Here is a 27,209-nt window from a genome sequence, read left to right as displayed (position 1 = left end):
AATATTTTTTGAATTTCCACAAGCATGAATTAAGATCTTTTTGAAAATTTCTGCAGTAGGAATGCTACTTTAAATACACAAAGAAAAGGGAAACCTGGGTGGCTCAGGTCTGCCTTCGGCTCAGGTCATGATTCCAGGGTCCCAGGATAGAGCCCCACAGCGGGCTCCCTGCGCAGCGAGGAGTCTGCTTCTCCCTCTCCCTCTGCCTCTCTCCCTGCTCATGCTCTCTCTCTCTTGCTCACTCTCAAATAAATAAATTAAATCTTTAAAAAAACACACAAAGGAAACTTGCTATTAAAAGAAGTTGAACGTAGAGGACCACAGTGGAAGGGAGGGAAAACTGAACAGGAAGAAATCACAGAGGGAGACAAACCATGGGAGACTCTGGACTCCGGGAACCAAACTGAGGGTTACAGAGGGGAGGGGGGTAGGGGGATGGGGTAACCGGGTGATGGGTATTAAGGAGGGCATGTATGGTGATGAGCACTGGGTGTTTTATGCAACTAATGAATCGTTGAACACTACATTAAAAACTAATGATGTACTATATGTTGGCTAATTGAACATAATAATAAAAAATAAAATAATAATAATAATAAAAATCACAGACCTGTACCTCTGAAACAAATAATACATTTTATGTTAAAAAAAAAAAAAAGAAGAAGATAGCAGGAAGGGAAGAATGAAGGGGGGAAATCAGAGGGAGAGACGGACCATGAGAGACTATGGACTCTGAGAAACAAACTGAGGGGTCTAGAGGGGCGGGGGGTGGGGGGATGGGTTAGCCTGGTGATGGGTATTAAAGAGGGCACGTACTGCATGGAGCACTGGGTGTTATACGAAAACAATGGATCATGGAACACTATATCAAAAACTAATGATGTAATGTATGGTGATTAACATAACATAATAATAAAAAAAGAAAAAAGAAAAATAAACAAATAAAAAAATAAAAATAAGAAGCTGAAATGTTTTTAGTGAAATAAATATCCTTTCATCAATATTAGATTTTGGTTTTTAAATACTACTGTATTTTTCTGAGAGAAGGAAGTAATGCATTATTTTCTTAAACCATACCAATGAAAAATCAATGCTCTTGTCACAATAGCTAGAGAAAAATCATTGCAATGATCCTATCAACTCCACCATTAGATAGTTACTGAGAAATGTCTTATGTTTCTATTCCACTAGATAATGTGCCCAAGTGTGTTTTTTTTAAAAGATTTCATTTATTTATTTGAGAGAGAGAGATAGAGATAGCGAAAGAGAGCACGAGCGGGTAGGAAAGGGAGAAGCAGGCTCGCCGCTGAACAGGGAGCCCAGATGCAGACGCGCAGGGCTCGATCCCAGGACCCTGGGACCATGACCTGAGCTGAAGGCAGACGCTCAACCTACTGAGGTGCCCCATATGCCCAAGTGTTTTTAAAAATAAAGGAAATCTCAAGATTGTTCTGTTAGAATAAGGTCAGCGCATTTATTCACTCCTCACCCCGGGAAGTTCTGTTAATTCTGACTTGCCTCTTGTTTCTCTGCCTCCCTCCTGTAGACCTTTTTTTTCCTGGCATTTTAATTTTTTTATTAAACATTTTTTGTCAGCTGCAGGGCACCACCTGTTTCTAAGCACTTGGCATTCATGTCTAATAAATTGTTCTATAAATACTTTGGAGCCTTTCTTTATAGTCCTTGTCAACCTTTCCCTACTACATTTTTCAATCTTCAGTGATTATATTTGCAATCATACCTCAAATAAGAGAAGAATATTCAGTCACAGTCTAAGAGAAGGCACAAAGTTTGTAAAGGATGGTAAGTGCAATCATGTCTATTTTGGAAAATGGATGTGACATACCACAGCATATTCTCTTCTCCCTATCTTTATCCAAGTGTCGCTTTTCCTTTAGTGCTTGTACCTCAACTATAACAACACCCTCACACCAATGCAACATTTTAGTTCAACAAATATTTCAGTGCCCAGCGTGTGGTATGCACTGAACATCACAGACAAATGAAACATGGCCAGTGCCCTGGGAGGACAGGGTCCCACATGGAAGGAAGTCAGAGTTCAGTTACTATATTACAAGGAAGTTAGTGCTTCGTAATAGAGGTATTATCATGAGATCAAAACTTTTAAGTTGTTCTTAAAATGCACATATGGAGTAAAGTATATGAATCATGTACACATGGAAAATTAGAACCTAAGTGACTAATGGAGGAAAATGTTGCTTAGAAGACTCTGGTTGTGGCTATCTTGGGCCACTGAAGATTAGCCTATTCTGGAATTATGTCTTCTCTCTCTGAACATCCCAAAGTGTTTGGATTCTCTTTCAAATTCCAACTTATTTCTGCCCCTTCCACAGGCCTGGCTTAGTCCACCTCACCTGGGGGTTCTTTGAGATATTTATGCATATACCTAATCTAGTCTCCAACCTCTTCACCTGTCCCAAGACCTCTTCCCCTGGCTGTTCCCACCAGAGAGCTTCTCCAGTTCCTACAGACTATAATGCCCCACTCTCATCTCTAAATATTCATTCAGTGGCTGGAATTAACTTTAGAATCGGCACCAGAATCAATCACTACTCAGAGAAGACGAGAGCACCCCCCGCTCCCACCCCAAACAGTAACGGACATTAGCCCAGAGAAGACATTGGCCTTAAGAGATGGCAAACTCGGGGATATGAAACCAGACAAAAAATAAAGATGAAAGAGATAGAAAAAGAACCAAAACCTATCAACCCAGGGCAGAAACAAGATCTTAAATAGAATAGCAAAGTTTGGGAGTATTTTCAGGGGATTCTCCAAGGTCAACAGGTTGATTGCTTCCTTTTCTCCTGATTTGCAGTTTGCATTGAAGTTTGGTTTGGTTTGGTTTTGCATGCCCCCAATAGTTTCTTCCCACATCTTGATCACGCAAAAGGAAAACTATAGTTTTCTCATCATCCAAATGCCGCATTTAGCCACTTCAACCCACACTGAAAGCACCAAGAATTCTGTCTGGAAAATTGAGTGGGGAGAAAAAGGTAAGGGTTCTGGTTCATCTGGGTTCAATCAATCCCAATCTTCCAGTGGGCACTTGAAAGAAGGAGGCTTTTAAGGCTCAAAATACTTGAATAAATTCTTGCAACTTCAAAGGAGTATCAATGGGAGCCTTCTCAGAGCATCTTTTCTAGCTTCTCTGTGATGTCCCAGTTGAAGCTCTGAGGTAGAACCTGGTGTCTCCAGGCTCCCGATTTTAGCCCAACCCAGGGAACACACAATCTGAGTTCTTTCTGTGGATGAAGCTAATCTTTCCTGTTTGGTTTGGACTTTTGTCTGGCTACCTCATGTCTTTTTTGAAACTATAACATCTTTGGGCCAAGAATTTCCACATGTTTTCTAAGCAAGGGCTTAAGCTTAGGTCTTATCTGAGGGCAAGATCTCTGGGCCTGCTTCTCACACAAGATGTCGTGTTTTGTTTGAAACATCATCTGGTCTCTCCTTTAGTATTATTCATCATGATAATATTTCCTGTGTAAACTTGTACCATGAAAATACTACCTCATGAATATTAAATAATGAAGGTGGAAAGACAAAACCATCCAGCATTTCCTCAGAAAACCTTAACATCTTGAATAATTTCAACATATTTAACTTGAGAATACTTATATGAGTCCTATGCATTTCAGACAAAATATAGACTGGCGTGGGCCTAAAAGAGTCTTGTGAATTATTTAGAATGTAATGAATTTCCTCATAGAGACAATGCTATAAATGATGCTTAAATGGTGGTACCAGTCCTCATTAGCACATCTGATTCCAGTTGACACTAATTGCACCACCCACTGTAGCAAACCTCCACGCATACCAGAGAATCCCAGAACATATCACACACTCCGCCATACCTCCTCCTCACACCCAGCCTTCCTTGGCCTACCTCCAGGAATGCACAAAAAGGGAGAATAAAACTAATGTTTGTCTAGCAACTCCTAAGTGCTGAGATGGGGCAACATATTAAATCTTACTTAATTTCCTATCAACAAGACATTTGAAAAGCCAGCCTGATAGGAGCTATAATTATATAATCATATGTTAATGTTGCACAATTTCCAGTTGCAGACCTACAGCGTTCCTTTCTGCACCAGGGGACCATGCTTGGTGATAGATGTAAAGAGGAATAAAATGCTGTTTCTATTCTCAGTGGAGTTTATAGAAGAATGGGCAAAGCAAACACCTAAACAGATAATGCCCTTACCATGATATTGTTTTCATCCTGCATCTTCATTAGCAGCGTGGATCTAATATTACTGACCCAGAGGTGGCGCCTGGGTGGCTCAGTCAGTTAAGCGTCTGCCTTCGACTCAAGTCATGATCCTGCGGTCTTGGGATTGAGCCCCATGTTGGGCTCGCTGCTCAGCGGGAAGCCTGCTTCTCCCTCTCCCTCTGACTGCCGCTCCCCCTGCTTGTGCTCTCTCTCTCTCTCTGTGTCAAAAAAAAAAAAAAAAAAAAAATACTGACCAAGAGGTTGGGAGTCAGAACTAGCTGTGCAAAACAGTTTTGGTAAGTATTAGCCCCAGCACTTTAACGCATCATGAAACCTAACTTCCACCATGGCCGTGAGGTTTCATGGGAGACCGCACAGAAACCATGACTTGCCATGTCCTGCGTGAAATAAGAACTGTACACAATGCTGGCACGCCTCCCTCCCTTCCTTGATATTTCATATTACACGTAGAATTTTAAAACCCTTTTTAAAAAGATGAAATTCCAGATTTCTGAACCACAGAGGAAACTGTCCAAACTAGGAGCATAATTGCTACTGTGTTGGGCCGTCTACACAGTCAGTGGATCTTTCCGGTATCTTACTTCTTCCTCTGTAAACCGTTCTCCCTGTCCAAAGAGCAGTGAGAATGTGGGTCATCTCTACAGGATGGGTCTCTCATGATCACTTAACGCTGACCCCAGCTTGCTTCACTATGGAATCCTGCATACACTTGCAAAGCCTGCGTTGCTACAAAAGGACATACTTCAAAGCTGGTGCAGTGTCGTTATTTGGAAATAAGCGTCTATTATCTCCCTTTATCTTCTTGTTCAGTAAGTGTCCCTTTGTTCAGAGTGACCTGGCAAAGTGTGACTAACGGGAACTTGCAGCCAATTTTTAAAAATCCATTCAGAAGTCTCCACTGAAGGAGGGGAAAACTGAGAGCCTAAGAACAGTTGGGAAAATGCCAGGGGCTTGTTCAGAACTTGCTTATTAAACCTCAGACCTAGTTAGCAATGAGTTCTTCTTTTTTAGGTGCATAAGGAATGATCTCTAAGGTGCCTGCCAGCTCTAAATTTCTATGATTTAAAGTGAGCAGGGTTTCCTTAAGAGAGCAATCTTTTTAATGATATGAGCAGTGGATCTGAACCCTTAAGCTCTTCTTCAGAAATTCATTTCAAGGGACTGATTTCTGCTTTCAGAATTCATCAAAGCCCAAGCCTGTACTTACTCCATGGAGGCGAGCTTCTTTAGGGGAATGTGCCTTTATGTGATGTGCACCACCAAAGCAGCATGCATTTTTAACCTCCGTGCACAATATCAGTGGAAGTCCACAGAAATATTTCCAGCTGATGAAACATCCTCTCTCCTCTTCGCTCCAGCCTGGGAGCAAGGAATGAAATACAGTGTTCTATGCATTTTAGTTCACAATTAAAATTCTTATTCGTCCTTGGTCTAAATTCTTAATCCAGGCTCATCTTAAATTCTTTCCAACACAGACTCCCGAGCTGCTGGGGACAACTGAATACACACAAAAATTTCCATTCGTGTCTGGACAGTCTTCTCCAACAGGCCCCTTTAAGAGGAAGAAACTAAGCTAAGAGGGACTAATAAGAGCTCACATGACCCCCCCCCCCCATTCATCTAAAGTCTTACACAAATTCATTTAATCTTCATAATTACCCTATAAGGAAGAACAATTAATGTCACCATATTATAGCTGGAGAATAATAATAAGTTTCCCCAAGTTACACAGACACTGAGTGATAGAGACAGGTTGCAAATCCTGGAACAAAGCATTGTGTTACAAGGGCTCCGTGTGAGGGCTTTCCTTGGATTGATCCTCAGAGATCCTGAATCATTTGTGGTGGGGTGGGTTACTGGATACTTGGAACAGCAAAGTGTCTTTTTGCTAAATCCTTCTGTAGCTAAAGCCAGACTTTTCAATGTTATATGTAACAGATTGTTAACTCTAGTCTCTTCAAGGAGTGAAATCAGAGGAGAGAGAAGGTGGCCTCATTTTCAAGGTGGCCTCTGTCTCTTAACTACAGACATAGAAATAGCCGTTGGTATCATGCTTTGGACTTGGCAGTGGGGGTGGAGATAACAGATAATGAAGAAAGGTTCTTACCACTGCCTATCCAGGAAAGTCAAGAGCAGCAGAGTCAGTGGTGTGAGCAGCCAAGGGCAGATTCTCAGCAGACAGAGCACAGGTCCAGGGAAGAAACTCGGGGAGTTATCAGGTAGGAAGTAAAGGTCAAGGAAATCAGGCAGACAGGTCTGACACCAAAGAGCTGAAGTTCAGTTCCGATGCCTGGGCTTCAGGGACAAGAGAAGAGTTCATACCTGACAAGATTGGCACAGACCAGGGAAAATTTGGTCATGGAGGAGGTGGGATCCTAGGCAGGACGCCCAGTTGTAAAGACAGTGTGGAGAAGTGACCCTGAGGTGCAGTCCCTGAAAGACCAGTTCACTAGGCCAAGGTTCTGAGAAGAACAGAAACCAAGCTGGCCTGACTATGAGCCTCTTCCTGAGCTTGCTAAATATCCAGGGTCTTGGCCATGTCCTTGCCATGTCCTTAGAAACAAAGATGATCTGACTCCTGGAACTGAAATTCCGCAGGGCAGTGTGCCAACAGATCTGAAACATATAGTGTCACTTTAGTAGGCGTGACACTGAATTTTTATAGTATTTCTGGCTATGCAACTTCGGTTACATAGACTGAAAATAAATAATCAAATCAGAATGCCATTGCAATTGAGCAACACAATGAGGCCACTCCATCCCCACTGCAAAATTTCTTATGTAACACGAATTCTCCATCTAGGTCTAACTTCCTGATTTTTAGCAAAAACCAAAGAGCATAGTAAAAGTGAAAAATAAGTAGAAAGAGTAAGTATCCACAGAGCAGCATGGATGTGAAACATAAGGGATGTGTATCATATAAAACCCAAAATAGGAAACAGAGGACATGGCCCCATTATGTTCATATAATGATTAAGTTATCCTTAAATTTTTCAGTCAACACAAGAGAGGAAACTTTTGAGAATGAAAAATGGCTCTTCATGCTGCCACTAAGAAATATGTGGGTGCCATACCGTACACCTTAAACTTATACAGTTCTATATGTTGATTATTTCTCAATAAAACTGGAAAAAAAAGAAATATGTGCCTAGACAAGAAATCTATTGTATTGGCAAAACATTTTCAACAGCTTAATTCAGATGCAGTCTTTGAAAACACTATCATTCTTTCACTCTGACCCATTTGCTTAGAAGTGATGATGATAGATCACACACATACAGTTACTGTTCACAAAACCTCAGATTCATGGAGCTCCTTGGAGCAGAAACTCTAGTGGTGCCTAACACATAGTAGATATTCAATGGATATTTATTGAATTGAAAGGATGGTGTACAATGATCTCAATATTGCCTATCACTGGGGTGGTAAGGGTAGAAGTTTCAGAAGGAATTTAGATGATCCACCAGAATGCATTCCTGATGAAGGATTTTTAGTCACTAGCTGGAGTAAAATAGGGGTCTTGCTGGTTACATTTACTAGGATGATATGTGCTACAGACATCTACAGTCTTTTAAATATTAGAATTACATCATACCACACATGGGAATATATGGACTCATTTCCTTTTTAATCTCTTTAATGGCATATTTCCCTAAAACCCATTTTTATCATAATTTATTATTTTATCTATGCTAGATCAGCGTAACTCCTCCTGAGGTTTTTTTCTATCCCTTTAGTTTTCTATCTTGACAAACTAAACTTCAAAACCGTCTTTAACCAACCTGGAGACGTTCTGTTTTAATTTCTTATTTCGAAAAAGAGTTCAATAGATTCACAGCACTTCGTGTATGCTAGCATGTTCTCAGCCTCTTTGACATTTCTGTCGTCCCTTCAAAGGTATTCTTACCTATTTTGCTCATATTAAGGATTTGTTTTCGTCTAATTTATCTAAGACAACTTTCATTTTGTTTAAATTTTTGCTGAGCACTTAGTTATGTGGCTGTGCTAAGATGCTCAACCTTGGAAACTTTGAAGCTACACAGCCAAAAAGACACGAATCACTCCTTTTTGCCTAATAATCTTGAATTAGTTGGCAGGCAAACTTGAAGTGGATGCTTTGGCAAGTAGCTCAAGTTGTTCGACAGAGACAGAGAAGAGGAGCTATCTGAGGTATTCTGCCCAAGGCTCTCCATTTGCCCCACGCTCCACTCCAGACAGGGTTTCCTCTCTATAGGAGGCCTGAGGACACTCAGACCTCTTTTAAGGATGTCACCATGTGCATTAGTTTCCTATGACTGCTGTCACAAAGTACCACACATTTGGTGGCCTAAATAGCACCTACTTATTCTCACAATTCCAGAGACCAAAAGTCCAAAATGGTTTCATTAACCTGAAACCAAGGTATAGGCAGGACCACACTCTAGAGAAGAGTCCATTCCTTTGCATCTCCCAGTTTCTAGAGCTGTATTCCTTGTATTGTGGCTTTGGCCCCATCTTTCATCTTCAAAACCAGCATCATAGAATCTTGCTCCAGTGGTCATTGCCTTCTTTGTCTGGATCAAACGTCCCTTTGCCTCCCTTCTGTAAGAAGACTCATGATTGCATTTAAAGGCCCCCTAGATAATCCAGAATAACTCTGTCTCAAGATCCTTAATTTAATCACATCTGAAAAATCTTTTTTATCATATAAGATAATGTTCACAATTCCAGGGATTAGGATCTGGATATCTTCTGGAGCCATTATTCAATCTATCATAGTCTGTTATCCTCCTTTCCATATTTTAACTTGTTTTACTAAAACAAGTTATTTGTATATGTTTTTAAACCTTTGTACCTCAATAAGAGAACTTTCTGTTATCCTTATTTATTCTATTTTTCATTCACTTACTCTTTCCACTTAAGTTTGAGTACCTACTTTTTGCCAGACAAAGCAATAATCAGAGCAGACAGATATGGCACAGATGTTGAAGTGATTAAACAGGAAATTTAAGATAACTATGACTAATATATGAAAAGCTCTAATGGAATGAGTAAGCAACATGTGCAAATAAATGGGTAAAGTGAGTGGAAAGACAGAAAATATATTAAATAATCAAAAGAAAATACTACAAATCAAAAACACTAGCAGAAATGAAGAATGTCTTTGATGGGCTCATTAGTAAGCTGGAACACAGTAAAGAAAGAATCAGTGAGCTTTCATATAGGTCAATAGAAATTTCCCAAGTGAAATCAAAGAAAAATAAGTATTTTAAAAAATAGAGCAGAACATCCAAGAACTGTGAAACAATATGAAAAATATAAGTACACTTAATTGGAATACCAGAAGGAAATGAGAAAAGAAACGAAGCAGAAGAAATATTTTAAGTACTATTTACCAGGTAATTTCCAAAATTAGTGACAGACACCAAACCACACATTCAGGAAGCTCAGAGAACACCAAGCAGAATTTAAAAAAATCATCTTAAGCGTAAACATATCCTTCAAACTGCAGAACACTAAACACAAGAAAAAAAATCCTGAAAGAAGCCAGAGGGAAGAAACACCTGACCTCTAGAGGAGCAAACGTAAGAGTTATAGTGCACGTCTTGCTAGAAACCATGCAAGCAAGAAGAGAATGGAGTGAAATCGGTGAAATACGGAAAAAGAACCCCCAACCTAGAATTCTATACATAGCAAAATTATCTTTAAAAAGTGAAAGAGAAATAAAGACCTTCTAAGAGTTTTTTTCAGACAAATAAAAACATGGAACTTTCCACCAGCAGAACTGTAGGCAGAAAGAAAAGGATATGGTCAGAAACTTGAGTCTACCTTAAAAAAGGAAGAGGGTCAGAGAAGGAATAAATGAAAGCATGAAGGTCGGTTCTGTGTGTCCACTTGGCGGCACTCTGGTCTTCAGTTAGTCAATCAAGCACTATTCTAGGTGTTGCTATGATAGTATCTTGTAGATGTGATTAAAGTCCATAATCAGTTGACTTTAAGTAAGTGCGATTATCCTAGATAATCTGAATGGGCTGATTCAATCAGTTCAAGTTCTGAAGAGCAGAGCCTGTTTTCCCAAAGAAGAAACCTCACATGTGGACAGTGGCTTCAGCTTTAGGAGACCAGAAATTCCAGCCTGTCTTTCAAGACAGCCTGCCCTATGGATTTTGGACTTGCCCAGCCAGTATAAAATACATATATGTATTTTGTATGTATATAAAAAATATATGTATATTTAATATGTATGTATATATATGTCCATATATATCATTGGAATTTTAATTTGAATGTGTTTGTGAGTGAAACTGATTATTTTTTCATGTGTTTAATTCTTGGTTTACAAGGGGAGCTTTTCTTTGAAAATTGGTTCTTTGTGAAAGGAAGGGGAAAAAAGGGAAGAAGAGAAGGAAGGAGGGAGGGATAAAGGAAGACAGGGATAAGGAACACTGAAACAGAGAGCGGATTTCTCATTTTAACAGGTTTAATTCATTTTCATTTATATTTATTCCTAAGTTTGCTTTAAAATTTTTAGTCTAGGGACTCCTGGGTGGCTCAGTTGGTTAAGGGTCTGCCTTCAGCTCAGGTTATGATCCCGGGTTCCTGGGATCAAGCTCCAAGTCAGACTCCTTGCTCAGTGGGGAGTCTGCTTCTCCCTCTCCCTATCCCTCAGTCCCTCCCCTAGCTCATGCATGTGTGCACGCTCTCTCTCCCTCAAATAAATAAATAAAATCTTTAAAAAATTTTTTTAATCTAGTTTTTTAAAATTCTACTTTTAATCTTTGTAGTTTTAATTATTATTAATATTTTAACAGTTTTCAATCACTTCATTTTTTAAATTACCATTCTTAACCTTTTATTCCCCGCATGGAACTCCATTTCAATTTCCTCTTCTTTTATACAAACTTAATCTATTGACTGTGTTTCCAAGGAAGCATGTTCTGACTGCAATGGGAAAAGCCAGCAAACATGAAAGGTGGGGAAATTATCCTGCTGCCTGTATTATCTGCTGCTGCATAATAATCATCCCAAAATGCAGTGGGTTAAACACAATAGTCATTGCTTATCTCTCATGATTTCTGAGGGTCAGGAATTAACACAAGGCACCCCAGGGCAGCTTGCCTCTACTGCAATATGTCTGGGGCTTCAGCTGGAAAATGTAAAGGCTGGCACCTGGAGTCATCTGAAGGCTTGCTCATTCGCAAGTCTGATATTTGATTCCAGCTGTCAGCTGAGACCTGAGCTAGGGCATTTGGCTGGGACACATACACATGGCCTCACCATGTGGCCTGGGCTTCTGCACAACAAGGTGGCTGAGTTCTAAAAGTGAGCAAGCTGAGAGAGAGAGAGAAAGACAGCAAGGTAGAATCATACTCCCTAATTATAACCTAGACTTGAAAGTCACACAGCATCACTTCTGCCACATTCTGTTGGTCAAGGCAGATGCAAACACACATCTAATTTTAATGGAGAGAGAATACTGTCAATGTCATATTCTCTGAAGAGCATATCAAATGGGATATATATTGGTGAACCCATATTTAGGAAATATAATTTGCTAGAGTGCCAGATGCATCGGAAACAACCCTTCAAGTTCTTCCTAAATGAAACCTCATGCCTTCCAAGTTTGGCTATAAAAATAAATAAATAAATGCAGGAACAAATGAATGAATGACTTCCCCTGGTTAACTTGGGATGATTTGGTGCAATATAGTTCTCTGCCCTCCATTTGGTTCATTGAAGATTATCAACCACTCACATATTCTACAAATATTTGAGAGTGCCTGTCACATCTCAGTCACCGTGCTAGGGTCTGGAGAAATAATGACAACATTACAGAATCTCTGTACTTAATGAGCTACAGTTTTGTGGGCAATACAGAGAGTAAACCAGAAATTATAACTCAAATATGTTTTGTATGAGAACAATGTTAAATAGTCTTCTATGGAAGTATCTGGGAGAGACTCATAACCTAGCCCTAGGAATTGGGAATAATTTCCCAAGGGAAGTGACATCTAACCTAGAAATAATGAATAAGTAGGAGTTAGCCAGGAAATATGTATCCATGATGCAGGAAGGAGTGGGGGCAGAATTATTCAAAACAGAAGGAAGAGCACATTCACAGTTCCAGAGGCAAGAGAAAGTATGGCTTGATCATAAACAAGCAAATAATTAGTTTATTATGGCTGAAATGTTTGTTTTGAAAACAGTCATGGAAATAGTTGAGACTAAATTATTAAGAGCTAGAGTGAGAAAGGTATTGTAGGGCCACCTGGGTGGCTCAGTCAGTTAAGCATCTGCCTTCAGCTCGGGTCGTGATCCCAGGGTCCTGGGATCAAGTCCCGTATTGGGTTCCTTGCTCAGGGGCTGCTTCTCCCCCTGCCTATTGTTCCCCCTGCTTGTGAGAGTACTCTCTCTCTCTCTCTCCCTGACAAATAAATAAATTTTTTAAAAAAAGGTATTATAAGTCTTGTTAAGGAATTTGGATGTACCCCATCAATCAGATCTTTTAATCCCAACCTGTTCTACCCAGGGCTTCAGATATTCTAGGCAAAGCACTGGGGCTATGTTCTCCAGTACAAAGACTCCTTCAGAATCTACTCTACCCTCTACTCTACCCACAGAGGGCAGGAAGAGACCAAAGAAGGAGGGAAACCATCCCAGATTGGTAGGCAGCAGTTTTAACAAGCACAGGAACTTACAAGGCCTATCTTTGGCAGCCATAAGACAGGTAGACCTCTCGATCAGCCAATCAGAATCTTAAAAGTATATAACGGCCTTAAAAGTATACTTATAAAAGTATATAAAGCCACATATGCCATCCAGATGGTCGAAACAACACATTGCTCTCTCAAGGCTGTGTCCTTGAAAATCCCTCCCACTTTGGAAGAGGTGGACAGAGCCTACACTCTAAGGATGGTGGAGGGGATAAGGAGACTCTGATTGCTTGGATCCAGCTCAGGGTCAACCAGCAGTCACATTTACTTGATGACCTCCCCAACATTTATCAAAAATACAGGAGATAACAACTGTTGGCAAGGATGTGGAGAAAAGGCAACCCTAAAATACAGTTGGTGGGAATGTAAATTGGTACAACCATTATGGAAAACAGTATGGAGGTTCCACAAAACTTTAGAAACAGAACTACCAAATCATCCAGCAATCCTACTTCTGGGTATATATCTGAAGGAAATGAAATCAGGATCTCAAAGAGATATCTGTACTGCCATGTTCATTGCAGCACTATTCACAATGACCAAGATATGGAAACAACCTAAGTGTCCATCAACAGACAGAGGAATGGATAAAGAAAATGTATTTGCAAAAACATGGATGGACCTTGAGGGCATTATGCTAAGTAAAACAAGTCAGACACAGAAAGACAAAAAGACAAATACTCTATGGTCACACTTAACATGAGGAATCTAAAAAAAAAAAAAGCCAACCTCATAGAAACAGAGTAGAGTGGTAGTTGCCAGCAGATGGGGAATGGAAGAAATGGGGAGATGTTGGTCAAAAGGAACCAACTTCTAATTATAAGAAAAATGAGTTCTGGGAATCTAATATTCAGCATGGTGACTCTAGTTAACAATACTATATTATAGACTCAAAAGTTGCTAAAAGAGTAGGTCTTAAACGTTTTTACCAGACACAAAACATATTGTAATTATATGAGGTGATGAATGATCTAACTATCACATTGTGCACCTTAAATGTACATAATGTTATGTGTCAATTATATTTCAATAAAGCTGAAAAAAAATCTACTTTAAAAAATCCCCTATATGGGGGCACCTGGTGGCTTAGTCAGTTAAGCGACCAACTCTTGATTTTGGGCTCCGGTCATGATCTCAGGGTCAGGAGATCGAGCCCTAAGTCGGGGAGTCTGCTGGGGATTCTCTCTTTCCCTCTGCCCCTCTCCCCACCCCCGCTCATGCTCTCTCTTAAAAAAAAAAATTCCCTATGCAGTCTTGGTGTGCAGTAGGAACTCAATGAATGTGGGAGGATTTCTAGATGAGAAGCAGCAGGTCGTACCAGAAAGAGTACTGAGTTCTACCATTAACTTACATAAGTCACTTTTCTTCTGAGTCTCATTTTTATCAAAGGAGAAGATTGGTCCTTTAATCGGAAACCCTAGTGTTAAATAATTTGCTGCTAGCCCTGTAACTTTAAATCCAGCACACTCATATTGTTTTTTCTCAGAAGGAACATATTGCTTTGGAAGAGCCCAATCAGAGAGCTATAGAAAGAGAGAAATATTCTACTTATTCAACATATCAGTTTATATAAAAATAGAAGAGACTCAGAAAACACTAAAGCATGATAATATTTTAAATGCCTAAGTGAAAATAGTATGTATATGTTAAAACCCTGAAAGCAAAGAATTAACTTCCTCTGATATCTGGCAGCTCCAGAAAAGGGGCTATTGCAGGGTGATAGATTATGTATTTGCTTGTTTGGAAAGCCATTTATATTCTATTCAGTGCTGGAAGATTTAGAACATCATGAAAATGTTGCAGCTCTTAAGGAAGAAGAAAAGAAAAGAAATAATAAAGTTAATCCTTGGATTAAATGAAAAAAAATTAAAGGAAGAAGAAACAAATCTCAGAATATAATGAAAACAGATATCTCCTAAGAGGAAAGGGGAGTATATCATGCAGGTAAATGCAAGCTTAATAGGAAGAAAGATAAATTTATAGTAGATTTCCACATTACTAAAACACACAACTAGGGGCGCCTGGGTGGCTCAGTTGGTTAAGCGACTGCCTTCAGCTCAGGTCATGATCCTGGAGTCCCTGGATCGAGTCCCGCATCGGGCTCCCTGCTAGGCAGGGAGTCTGCTTTGCCCTCCGACCCTATCCCCTCTCATGTGTTCTCTCTCATTCTCTCTCTCTCAAATAAATAAATAGAATCTTTAAAAAAAAGAAAAGAAAAAACACACAACTAAACAAACACCAGAGCTTCGCTCTATAGATTTGAATACATAATTGTTTTACGGTCCTGCTAAACAAATTCAAACCTATAATTGTTTAAGTTCCTATTGTAAGCGAAGTTTTGCAAACTCTCAAATACATGTGGGGAAAAAAAATGCTACACTCAGCTGTGGCTTGAAAACAATCAAAAGAGATTCAATAGCATTTCTCAAGTTATAAGAAAAATATTCAAGTATGGTTTATTCTAATTTAGACCAGCATCAAATTAAACCAAAATCTTGCACAGTTCTTCATTCGAGCATTAAAACTTACTTTTATTAAAAACCTCAAAAAGCATTCTTTTTGCATTTTCAATATTCCCAGCGAGATGCATTATCTGTACTGAATTTATCATTCAATGTAGCAGTAGCAGGTGGTCCCAGAGGCTTAATGAGGATTTGATTATAAGCACAGGGGGGGAAACTGCAAGGAAAATGCCTTCATTCTGGACACTTACCTTTCTAATTAGTCTCAATATGCTACCTTTTAGCTAAAGTTTCATCTTTATCCCTGACAGAGATCAGGCTGAAATAGTGGGGCTTATCAACATCGACTGGAGAGAACGGTGTTAGAATCTTACTTTGCCCCGTTTTCCCAGACCATATCCTCTGCAAATGGAGAAGTTAGGGAGCTTCTGTCCAGAGGCGACTCTACAGATAAACAGGCAGGCGACATCCAAATGGTTCCAGATGGGTTACTATGGCATGGAGTCAAGTTTTTAAGATAATTTTAAAGGGAGAGAGGCTATAAAAAGGAAAGAGGAAGGGATTTTTTTGCAGCTGATGTTCTGGAAAGGAGAGTTAATGTCATCAACTATGACATACGTTTAATAAGTCACCGTCTTGCCAAAGGTGACTCGTTACTTTAGAAGGTAATCCTCTCTGAATTTGACAAGAAAAACATTTGACCGGCTAGTATCACTTAAATAAATTTTGGTTTTAAAAAATACGAGGAGCGAAACACTGGTAGCCTGGTGACCTCCCATTCTCCCCTAGCTTCTCTATTCCTGTGTATATTTCTCTTTTTTGCTATGATCCCCAACTGCTATATAAGGAAGTGAAGCCTCCTTTGTTCTGCTGAGTACTTTTATGAGTTTAGGTTATGCAAGTTTTTTTGGGGGGGATGGGGGTGAGGGATGAGAATTGCTCTGCAAAAAGCAGGAAAACAATTTTGAACTCTGTAGCCAATGTGGAATAAAGAGAGGCAGAAAAATAGAGGTCTCTAGAGTCATTTAGCCCATCCCTCCCATTGCACCAGGACCCATTCAAACCACCACAAGCAAACAGCATTCCTTCGGCACCCTTCCTCGTGAGAGAAGAGTCCACCACCTTCCCCAAAAACATCTCCCAGTTCTCAACGTTCAGGCAATATCTACCAAGGATCTACACAACTGAATGACTCCCTAGTGCTTACAGATTTACCTACCATTTAAAATCAGTAGAACTTGTCAGCTTTAATGAATTAATCCGTTTTCCTAAGAAACGTTTTAATAATTTAGCTATGAGATTAGTAATAGACGGTATTGCTAAAACTACAGCTAATCTGTTTCCCAGAAGGAATTAGCAATTATTTCAGGACTTTCAAATACCTTTTCTCTTTACTTAAGGTATGATTTCAAATTTGGTTTCTCCTAGAGTGAAGAAATATTTTATGAAAATGTGCTGGCGGAAAAGTCTCTTGTCAGTGTCATTTGCAGTGTATTGGGATAGAATCGACTGAAATGGGTCTGCTGTGCCCCACCAGACCAAAACCAGCCAAGAGGCTAACACAAGCCATTCAGCACATCATTAACATTTAGTGACACTCAGGGTTGGAGGTGGCCTTAAACAAATGAGGAGACAAGGCCAGGGTAGGTGACTAAACTGTATTTTGAACATGATTTCATTTAGCCCTCACAGTTAGTTCGCTCTTTTTTAATCTTTAACTTGTGAAGTGACAAAAATGAAGGCAGGTTTTAAGAGAGAGAGACAGGAACTAAAATAATTCATGAGCTCAGCACACATACGTTGAATAATGCAACATTTACCATAATTAGAAATAGTCCCCTTTTTTGTCTTAAAAATGCTTGGTTCTTTTTAAATTGACACTAGACACATGAGTGCTACAACAAGATCAGTACACATTTCTGAGGCCCCCAATTTTTCTTTCATTCACCAAAATGAAAGAGATAACAAAGTTTGGTTTTTGTGTACAAATAGCATTCGTAAAAACATACATAATACTACATGTTAAATAATGATATATTTTAATTAATAGCTGAAAAGAAATGCTTTAATTCTCATTTTTTTATTCACACATGACTGGGAAATGTCCTACTCTGATTAATTTTATGTCAGTGTTTTTCTTCCTATGGATTCACGCAGATCACGCACTACAGAATAAAGACGTTTACTACCTAAAAAGCCTTCGCAGCAACTGTCCATGGAGATGAACTTGTTCACTTTGACTATAATCAAAGCATTGATAAAAACCAAAACAATTTTGGAATGAGAAAGAGTTTAAGGTGAAAATAGAAAAAAAAAAATAGCTTACTTTTCCAAATGACTCCAAACAGGTAAATGTTGATACAAGGCCACATCTTCATCCATCTGGGTTTAGTTTCTAGATGTTAGTTCCTCATCCTGGGCCATTCGCTGAGGAATCCTCCCAACCAAGTCCACGGGTGGAGAAGGACCTACAGATGTTTCCAATAGAGTCAGTGCAGTACCAGCCACAAATTGAGGCCGTAAGAAAACTCAGTACCATTTGATTTAATTCATTTAGAACATTATCCTTAGACTACAATAAGATAATTTAAAAGAAATAGATTTATTCATGACAGAAAGTGTTTGGTCTCAGATGTCTTAAACGATTGAATGCTCATAGATTTTGCTGATGCCGATGTGGTTGACCCATCTCCAATTGATCGTGCCCTTCTCTCCTGGAAGAGCCGTATTTGGAAGCTGGTAATTCTGTTTGCCTCCAAGGAATGGTTTCTGGTTTTCTTTTTTGTTTGTTTTGGTTATAGTGGAGTTTGGCTTTGTTCACATCTGTCCTTGACTAACTTTATAATCTTCAGATTTTCTGCTATGTTAATGGCCTTGTGTCTTCAAAATACAGTCTCTTTTGTGAGAAATTCTATGTAGTAGCTACAAAAAGTCAAGAGGAAATTAACTTTTAATAAAAGTTAGTCTAAGGGAAATGTCACTTCCTTTGTTAGTGACTGCTTCATTAACAGGCTTGTAACTCAGCTCAGACCAAAGTATGAAGATGCCTTCTTGGGAGCTTCTGGGAACAGTGCGCCTGCCTAGGGGAGCTACTAGATGGAATAGCATCTCTTGCTCTGGACTTTTTCATGTCTGGAAACTGCTATGGCATATTACTATCTACACAGAGAGCCAACACTAAGAATTGCAGATCACAGATGGAAAGAATACGGATCTCGATAACCTCATTGAGGTAGGACACAACCATCCCTTAAGGGTGATAACCGGTGTTCAACTGCTGGTGTTCCTGTTTTATAAGAAAGTGAACTTCATTACTACTTAAGCCAGTTTGAGTCAGAGTTTCTATTACTTTCAGATGAAAGGACTCTAACTGATATAACATACTTAACCACATTGATTTAGTTCTTATTATGAACAAGACCCCATGCTACTTCCCTCATATTCTCAGGAGCATCCCCAAAAGATGTAAGAAATAATACAACTGACTTTGTGGAGAAACCACTGGACTGTATAATTTTTAATGAATAAGCTCTACTTAATATTAAATCACAATTTTAGAGCGCCTGGGTGGCTCAGTTGGTTAAGTGACTGCCTTCGGCTCAGGTCGTGATCCTGGAGTCCCAGGATCAAGTCCCACATCGGGCTCCCTGCTCAGCAGGGAGTCTGCTTCTCCCTCTAACCCTCCTCCCTCTCATGCTCTCTGTCTCTCATTCTCTCTCAAATAAATAAATAAATTCTTTAAAAAATTTTTTAATAAATAAATAAATAAATCACAATTTTAAAATGGAAATATAAACACTGCTATAATAGCACAGAACATCTGGAGCTCCTAACCAGAAAGCAGGAGTCTTACACCTCTTTTGCTTAAAGAACATAGAAATGGTCAAACAATATAAGACTTTTTTTCCTCTTGAAGGGACTGCTGATCTAACTCAATCATGTTGATGACCAAGTATTTGGTTGGGATCAGAATTGGATTCCCTGGGCTTGAATGGGAACAGTAGAGGCTGTGAATACTCACAGCCAGAGGGACAACCAGACCAAAGACCACTGGGGGCGGGGAGGGGGAGGTTTGAAGGTCCAAGAGACAGAAGCCAAGTGTCAAATCCAAGGGTAAAAGGCAAGAATCAATGCCAGGGCCAAAAAGCTAAATGAACTTGAAAGTCAAAATTCAAGCTAATTAGAATGAGCCCAACAAAACATGGGTTTCCAGGAGAATTGTCTCCACCACTTCTGGGTATTCATACTTCCTTGAAGGAGTCAGCAGGTGTAGGATGCTTGGAAAGATGAAAATGGCTTCAAAGACTAAGGCTGGGCAGACGGCCAAGGGTCTCAAAATCAAAACCAAGTTTTAAGCACTTAAATGTGGATAACTGTAATGGCATGAAGCAAAGTATCTGTTGCTATGGCGAAAATCTGAAAGCAAAATTTCTCTCTTGGTGCAGCAGAGGATCTCTAGTGAGAAATAATGCAAGAAGACACAGGTGTTACGGTAATTATAAAGGTCAATAACCCTCAAGTACGTTCAAGGATCCTAAAGTTCTAATAATGCTCGATCGTTGAGAAAGAGCAGAGATCAAGTGTCTTTTGCATAATTCTTCCAACAAAAGACATCGAGATTAACTGAAATTCAAATCTGGACTGGGGGACAGCCATCTGGAAAACACCACTGCAGATCTACTGCGCGGCCCGTCAGTCAGCCTACAGAGATGAAGGGAACCGTCGCTCACCGGGGATGATGTTATGTATTGTGCGCCATACCTATCGGTGCATTCGAATGACTGTCAATATCCAAACTTGAAATAATTCCAGTGATAGGAATAAACATTAAATATTTACCAGCCAGTGCACCACTGGATCAATGGGCTCATCTCCCTCCCTTGAGTACACACAATAATAAATGAATAGACTTGGACCAGCAGGAACGGTTTGCCATAAAATTGGAAATCAATGATACCACTATGGTTACATGACTAGAATAAGCAATAAATGGAGGCTGCTATCATTTTTTAGAAAATACTATAATAACAAGGAAAGGAAAACAAGGGAAAGGGAAAATTTCCTTGTATTTGCTTTATTTACTTTGAATTTTTTAAATGAATTCTTACAGAAGTCCCAGGCTATGTGTACTTTTCAAAACGACATATTGTCCCAAACTAACAATGTCTCCTAATCCTAAATCAAGTTCCATCAATCTGTCCCTAAAAATATTTTAGGTTCAGATTCTCAGTTCTTGTCTCTGCCGAGAAAATGTCCGATGACTAAACATCTTGAGGAGGAATGGAAGATAGAGTTGCAATAAATAGTGTCATAGGAAGAAAAATATGTGTGTTTTCTTTTCATCTTTATTTTATTCTATCAAATCTCACGGCTTACAAGTTCTGCTGAACCAATAAAAAGTGCTCAAGTCATGACTTACCGTGGAAAATTCTGGTGTTGATATTGTCTCTCAGAAATAATGATAGCGGGCTCTAGGAGTCAATCTAACTAGTCTTACAAGCTTACTTGAGCCAAGGGTTAATAGTAAGATTGTGACTACAGTACTGCGTCCTGTCAGCAGACCGGGTGAGGTCTTCCACCTGCATGACAATAGCACCTTCATGGCCCAAATCAAGTGGCTAAGTGATAAAACCAGATGGAAGACATACCGGAGAAAATGCCGTTGCGAATCAGCCAGAAGCTGCATCCGTGACCAGTGCGTTCTTCCTCCCCTGAACCAAAGAGTTAGCCCCAGCCAACTCCAAGGAGGAGACAGCAATGACAGATGAAACTAAGGGGACACATTGGTACAATCAGAAAATACGTCTCCTCTTCCAGAAGAGAACTGGCGCTAACTAAAGGGAAAGATAAGTTCCAATTTATTACAAGCCGGGAGCCCTACAAAGTAGAAAGCCAGTTCAGGGTCCTAAAAATACTTTGTTTCTTCTGTTGCTAATTTTGAATGTTGCTTTTCCCTGTGCGATTATATTCAGCAGGATTCAAAATATTTGAAATGAACAAAGGGACTTGTTAGCTCTTTTCTTTATCATAAAGCCCATTCTTTACCATTTTATGTAGTTTGTTTCTCTATTTTCTTATGTACAAAATTTCAGAAAGCCCTCTAAATGTTAAATTATTTTCCTATAGAATTTATCTTCTTGTGAAAATTTCAAAGCCTGTAGAACATGCTTCTGAAATGATGTGAAAGCATACATATGTCAATAGTAAGAGTTATTTAGTTCACAATGCCCCTATGATTACTCACTGAAGTTGTCAATAGGTAGGTCCATTCAGTTTCAGGGTTTTTTTGGTTTTGGTTTTTCTTTTTTCTTTCTTTGCTCCTCCAGTCTATACAGATTATGCAAACCCTCTGAGGAGAAGGCCCAGTCAGTGAGTGCTTCTTGTAGCTTCTGTGTCAAGCCAAATTAACAGTGTAGATACCAATATGCCACCTCTTACAAAAATACTAACTTCATTTAATAAACCATCAACGTCCGTTTATTGAGCCTCTAGTTTGTGCTACTACTACCGAGCCAGGAGCTGTGGAGACAAGTCACCAGTCTGGCAGCAAGTCGTGCAGCCCCCAAGGTTTTCCAGTCAAGTAGGGTTCAAATGTGAAAATGTGCATGTCAAGAAATGGAAGTAGAGAATTTTTCAGCTACCAAGATTCTGCTTGGTATAAGCATTGTACACTTCTGCAGAACGAAATGCTGCCTAGAGCCACCGTAGTGAGATTTGAGACACCAAAGTAAAAGGCTTTCATTAAAGAGCAGAGGTCAGTGAAATGTGGTCGGAAGCTCCTAGGTCCCGTGATGGATGAGAGGCCAGCCCGGGGTAGAAGGAGAGAGAGAGCCACATGGCACTATGCAATAGAGGGCAAAGGAGCTTGAAGACCTCTGGGGAAATCCGAAAGAACAAAGAGCATCCAGAGAAGGGGGAGTAAGGAAAAAGAAAGTAACAGCCACAGAGACTTGGTAGAGGCAAGGCCAAGAAAGAAGTCCAAAGAACATAAATTATCTCGTGTGATACTTTTTTTAAATGCCTTGTTACATAATGTAGGATTCCCACTCCTACTCATTTCTGCCCACCCCCCTCCTCCCCACACCCTCCTGCCAGGTCTCCCCACTCAATGTCTTCAGTAAACACTACCAAAAAAAAAAAAATACGCATACAGAAATCCTTGATGTTTGCTGGATTTCTCGACAAAACCATTGAATATACAATGTTGCAGATATGGGTTGACATGGCCTGCAACAGAATCAGGATGTGGCTGAGGGGATAGCTGATGTTGGGCTGGCTTCATATACAGAATCCATCAGCAGGGCAGATCCAGGTTTTCTGGGGCCTAAAGTAATCCTAGGAGGATTACATTTAGGAAAAAAAATTCCACAAAAATACAAATTTAGCTACAGGGGCTTGGAAGGAGCCCATACAAATGAGGGTTACCAAAACTAAAGCTTCATTTGCTTCAAAGTCAACCTGCCTATGAGTCCGTCAAATTATGGGGACTTTTCCTAAAAGATACACAAATATTGTGTGAGACTTTTCTTCATATAAGACAAGAAGCTCAGAACTCTGGGTAGAGTGGAGAAAGGATGGGAATATATAAAAATAAAACTGTTTATAAAGTCAATGTTTATCATTAAATATCTAAATCGTTTCCTATATGCCCATCATTGACACATTCTTTTAATTAAATGCATGTCGGATATAGAAACCATCTCATTATGTTACTATAATCAGATAAGAGCAGTTTATGTCATTACATTTAAATACACGTTATTTCCCAGTGTCAAAGTAAGTATATATAGAATGTTGATTGCATTGGTTTCCAGTTACTCTTATTAAGACTTGTGAATAATCTGCATGAATTATAGAGCATGTTATTATTATAATTATGGGTGTAAGATAAGCAGAAAGTACACTGTTCTTGTTTTTTAAAATCCCCCTGACAATGAGGAATGCATGTCTAAGAAAGAAGAAAGAGGTGTTCTCGCTGCCAGCATGCTTTAACCACACAGCCACCCTAATCTGTGCCCTTCCTTCAGCTCAGTGCCTTCCCTACCAGAATTTTCCACCAAGAACCCATACAAAAACATCAGGAGAAGAACAATAAAAGCATGTCAAAGATGCAGATTTTTAATCAGAATATTGTCTTTCTACCTGCATTCATGTTGACTTTGCCCTAGATGATAAGGCTCAAAGGACAGCAGGAAATAAAATGCCATTTGATGGTTCTACTTTGGCACAGAACAGAGGAAGCTGGGCCTACTCTCCCTTCCCCCTTCTTGGCAACAACCTCGGCTTTGCCTTTTAAGGACCTTACTCCTTCCAATTCTTCTGGTCCCTTGGGGCTATCTCAAGGGTATTGAAGGGACAGCATGTGACCCAGGCCAGACCAATTGGACTTGCTTTCCTGGGAGGCTGCATCTATCTATAACAACATGAAAGGCAGATGGAAGCCATTGGGGCTGAGTTTTTCCAAGGGCACTGTCCAGAGAAGACACAGCAGTAAATAGCAAACAGTTCCCTGGAGCCGGTCCAGGTCCTGTCCTTCCACAGGCTTGGTGACTCAGCAATTCCTTAGCATCTGCAAGCTATTCAGAATCATTCCTACAAAGTCCTTCTATACTTAGGTCAGAAAGAGCTGGTCTCTGTTGCTAACAACCAATGGGCCCTAACATGGGGAGAGAGGTGGTGACCTCCATGAACAGAGCAGTCTATCACTAAGTTAAGAGCAGCTCATTTTCTGATTTTCCAGTCATGTTCATTTCTCTCTATAATCTTGGAGCTACATTGGAAGGCAATCTGAACACAGTCTCAAAAGCAAAAAATCCCTTCCCCTCCTGGGGAGAAAAAAAAAAACTTCCATGAAAAATTTAAAAACATTAGTTCCTTTCATACTTCACCAAATCTGCCATACCAGGTCTAAAACTACAGGCAAGATGCAATATGAGAATTGCAGTGTCTTATATGGAAATTCCCAACGGGAAATGTGTGTGGGGGGGGGTGTTTCCAAGTGCTTATAAGACGAAATGAATCTTGGGGGTTAAAAAATTATCTCTTGTGGTTTGAGGCCTCACTGAGACTTTTCTTAAACTCTCTTCAAGGCCTATTTGCAAACTTACTTTCATTCTTGGGGGACTTTAAAAATAGTTTAAAAATGTTTAATTTTTAAATGTGTCAAAAATATTTTCAACAGATTTGTATTTGTGTGTTTGTTTGGATAACTCCAAAGAGATTAATTTTGACAAATTGAAATTAGAAAGCCAGTTACCTCTAAAGGCAGCCTAATTGCTTTATCTACTTAAACAACAAAACAAGTAGATAAAGTGAATTTTCCAAGCGCAGCATTCTCCTAATATGTTCACTACCAGCTTAAGAGGTTACCATAAGACACTCGAATATGCGCAGAAGAAGTGAGCCCTCTGTGGAATCACTCAGAAGAGATCCCCAATTACCTTTCTGTATGGGATCCTGCTAGAGGTAGGCCTTTTCTCTCAAGACGGGACTTAAATACAGCCAACTGCAGAGGTCTCTGCTCTAATGTCTTCGTGTAAATTTGCCAGAGGTGGACCAAGTGTATTTCTAGACTTGTACATGAAAGCACTTTTAAAACAGCATAGTAAATCTATGTCCAGCGTAGCAGTATGTTACATATTCATAAATTGCTAATAATTACAAAATAACCTTTGGCTTTTTCTGCCTATATTCTGGATCATTCAAATTAGGACAAACTCAAGAAGCAGTCTATCTGATCTTATAGAGATTACTTACCAACCATACTTCAAGCCAGGGTGTGGCAGTGGATAGTTTATGGTTTTAGCAAGACCTATAAACCCCTAGATAACATTTGCTGATACTAAGATTATGGAGATAACGTGTACTGCGGTGTCAAAGAGAAATGCAAATGATAAAAATCTTGGTAACATCCATATTTTGGGTCCTTCTCAGAAATCAGAGTTGAAGTAGAACATTAATTGAGTTTCATTAAAAGAGCAACATGAATTATGGGGTAGGGAGTGGGCCACAGACAATGTGGTTTTGTGGCTCATATAACAGGGAGGGTACACATGGCCATGTTTCTACATGCCCCACCTCTGGGAATGAATCTTAGGTTGTTTCTCCTCAGTTCTCTCCAAGTAAAGGTGTGAAGGTTTTGTTTTCCATGTCCCACATTGTCCTGGGTGTCAAAGACCTAAATTTTTGTTTTTGTATTCTGTAGATAGGGTTGGGAGTGACACTGGAATTTGTAGGTGCTCTGGGTCCCTATAAGGGGGGAGATCCATACTCAGGGGTTCAGACAGAACTGAGAAAGCATCACTGTTGCCCAGCACATCAGCTCGTGATGGAAGTCCCCACTAGGTATCCACTAGAAAACGAGCTGCTGTGGCTCCTGGATGGGGACTACCATGACCTCAGTAGGGTTCACATGGCAGAAGCCCCCAGAATCTCAGCGCTCCTCTGCTCTCCTTCCTGTGGTCCCTCCAAGCCTGTTCCTCTCATTGCATGGCCCACTGACTGCCTCAAGTGTCACAGTCCATGTCTAATCCTCTGGCACAGCCTCCCAACACGGACTCCCTAATCTAGCCTGCCAAGGCTCTTCATCTGTTTTCTTCCCTGGTAATGTGGTGTGAGTGTGGGTGTGGGTGTGTGTGTGTATGTCTCACCCTGCTTCATTTCTCTCTTAGCAAAGTTTTGGTTTCCTCTAAATGACGTATGGTGGCATCTTAGTGCACCCCACACAACCTGCTTTTCCCAGAAGGTGGCAACGAAGTTAACATCCGGGACTGCAGATGTACTGGGCTATCCAAGAGCACATAGGTTAGACCTAAATCCTGGTCAAGTGCTCATGTGTTTCCACTAGAGAATCGCTTTGTTTTCTCAGGATGCTCTCCTTTCTCCTGGCATCACTGCCCTCACCCACCCCACCCAACCAAGATTGCTCAGCCTCAGACGTGGTCATGGCTTCCCTTGACAGCTGGGTTAAGTTTCGAGGAGTCCTTGCTCAATAAGGGCAAGCAGCTGTCCTTATCTAAGCACAGAGAACAGGTTTGTGTAGAATATCTACCCAATCTCCTGCATTCCCTCCCCTCCCCAGAGTCACTGCATCTGTGAGGTGTGGTCATCTCGTTTGAGAGGTAGTTTTGGCCCCACTTTCTGGATCTTCTCTCACTTCCACCAAGGAGCTCTCCCAATTCCTAGCCTTAAAATCTCTTCCTTGCTTAATTATGGAGGCTTTCTCTCCCTTCTAAGAGAAGATCCTCCAATATCCCCTAGGCCTCCATACTTCTCATCAAAGATGGTACAGCATTCCCTCCGCAAGAAGAGATTTGATACTTTGGGTGCCTTGGTGTCTGAAGTTGGGGTCCTTCCAGGCCCAGGCTTTTCTATGATACACTCTCAGTCATGGGCTTATGGCATCCTCTGTTCCAAAATCAGCAGAGATTTCTGAGCATTTACCTCTTTGCCACATGCCATTTTTCTCCTAGGGACACAACTCTGATTTCAAGCTGACTTGTTCCAATTCTCATCCAGGATTATATTAGTTTGTGGAACAAATGTGCTTCAAACAAGGACTCTTCGGAATTCCAGACAAGTGTCCCTGTGTAAGGGATGTGAATTTTAATAATCACAAAAGATGAGTGTGCCCAAGGAGAGATCTCTTTCTGTCCTCATAACTAAACACAACTCATACACTCCTTCTTTTCTGCTGATGATAAAAACATCATCATTCCACATGGATATTAAAGAATGTCAGAACAGAATGTTTCAGTCTGAGTTGTGGCTGAGGCCCCAAAATCATAGACGCCAACCATT

At 40.1% G+C, this 27,209-nt stretch overlaps 1 long non-coding RNA gene across 1 annotated transcript in view; it reads right to left on the bottom strand.

Annotated features, from left to right (window-relative positions):
• Nucleotides 1-27,209, bottom strand: part of LOC118009329 — a 223,609-nt gene that overhangs the window by 85,583 nt on the left and 110,817 nt on the right. The window contains exon 9 of the long non-coding RNA XR_004678885.1: nt 17,737-17,878. This is a non-coding gene — a long non-coding RNA (uncharacterized LOC118009329). The remainder of the gene's footprint in view (nt 1-17,736; nt 17,879-27,209) is intronic.

The sequence above is a fragment of the Mirounga leonina genome, unplaced genomic scaffold, assembly GCF_011800145.1.
Source record: "Mirounga leonina isolate KUSES-001 unplaced genomic scaffold, KU_Mleo_1.0 Mir_127, whole genome shotgun sequence".
Lineage (NCBI taxonomy): Eukaryota > Metazoa > Chordata > Mammalia > Carnivora > Phocidae > Mirounga > Mirounga leonina.
Note: the sequence above shows the minus strand (reverse complement) of the source record. Positions and strands in the feature narration are given on the sequence as shown.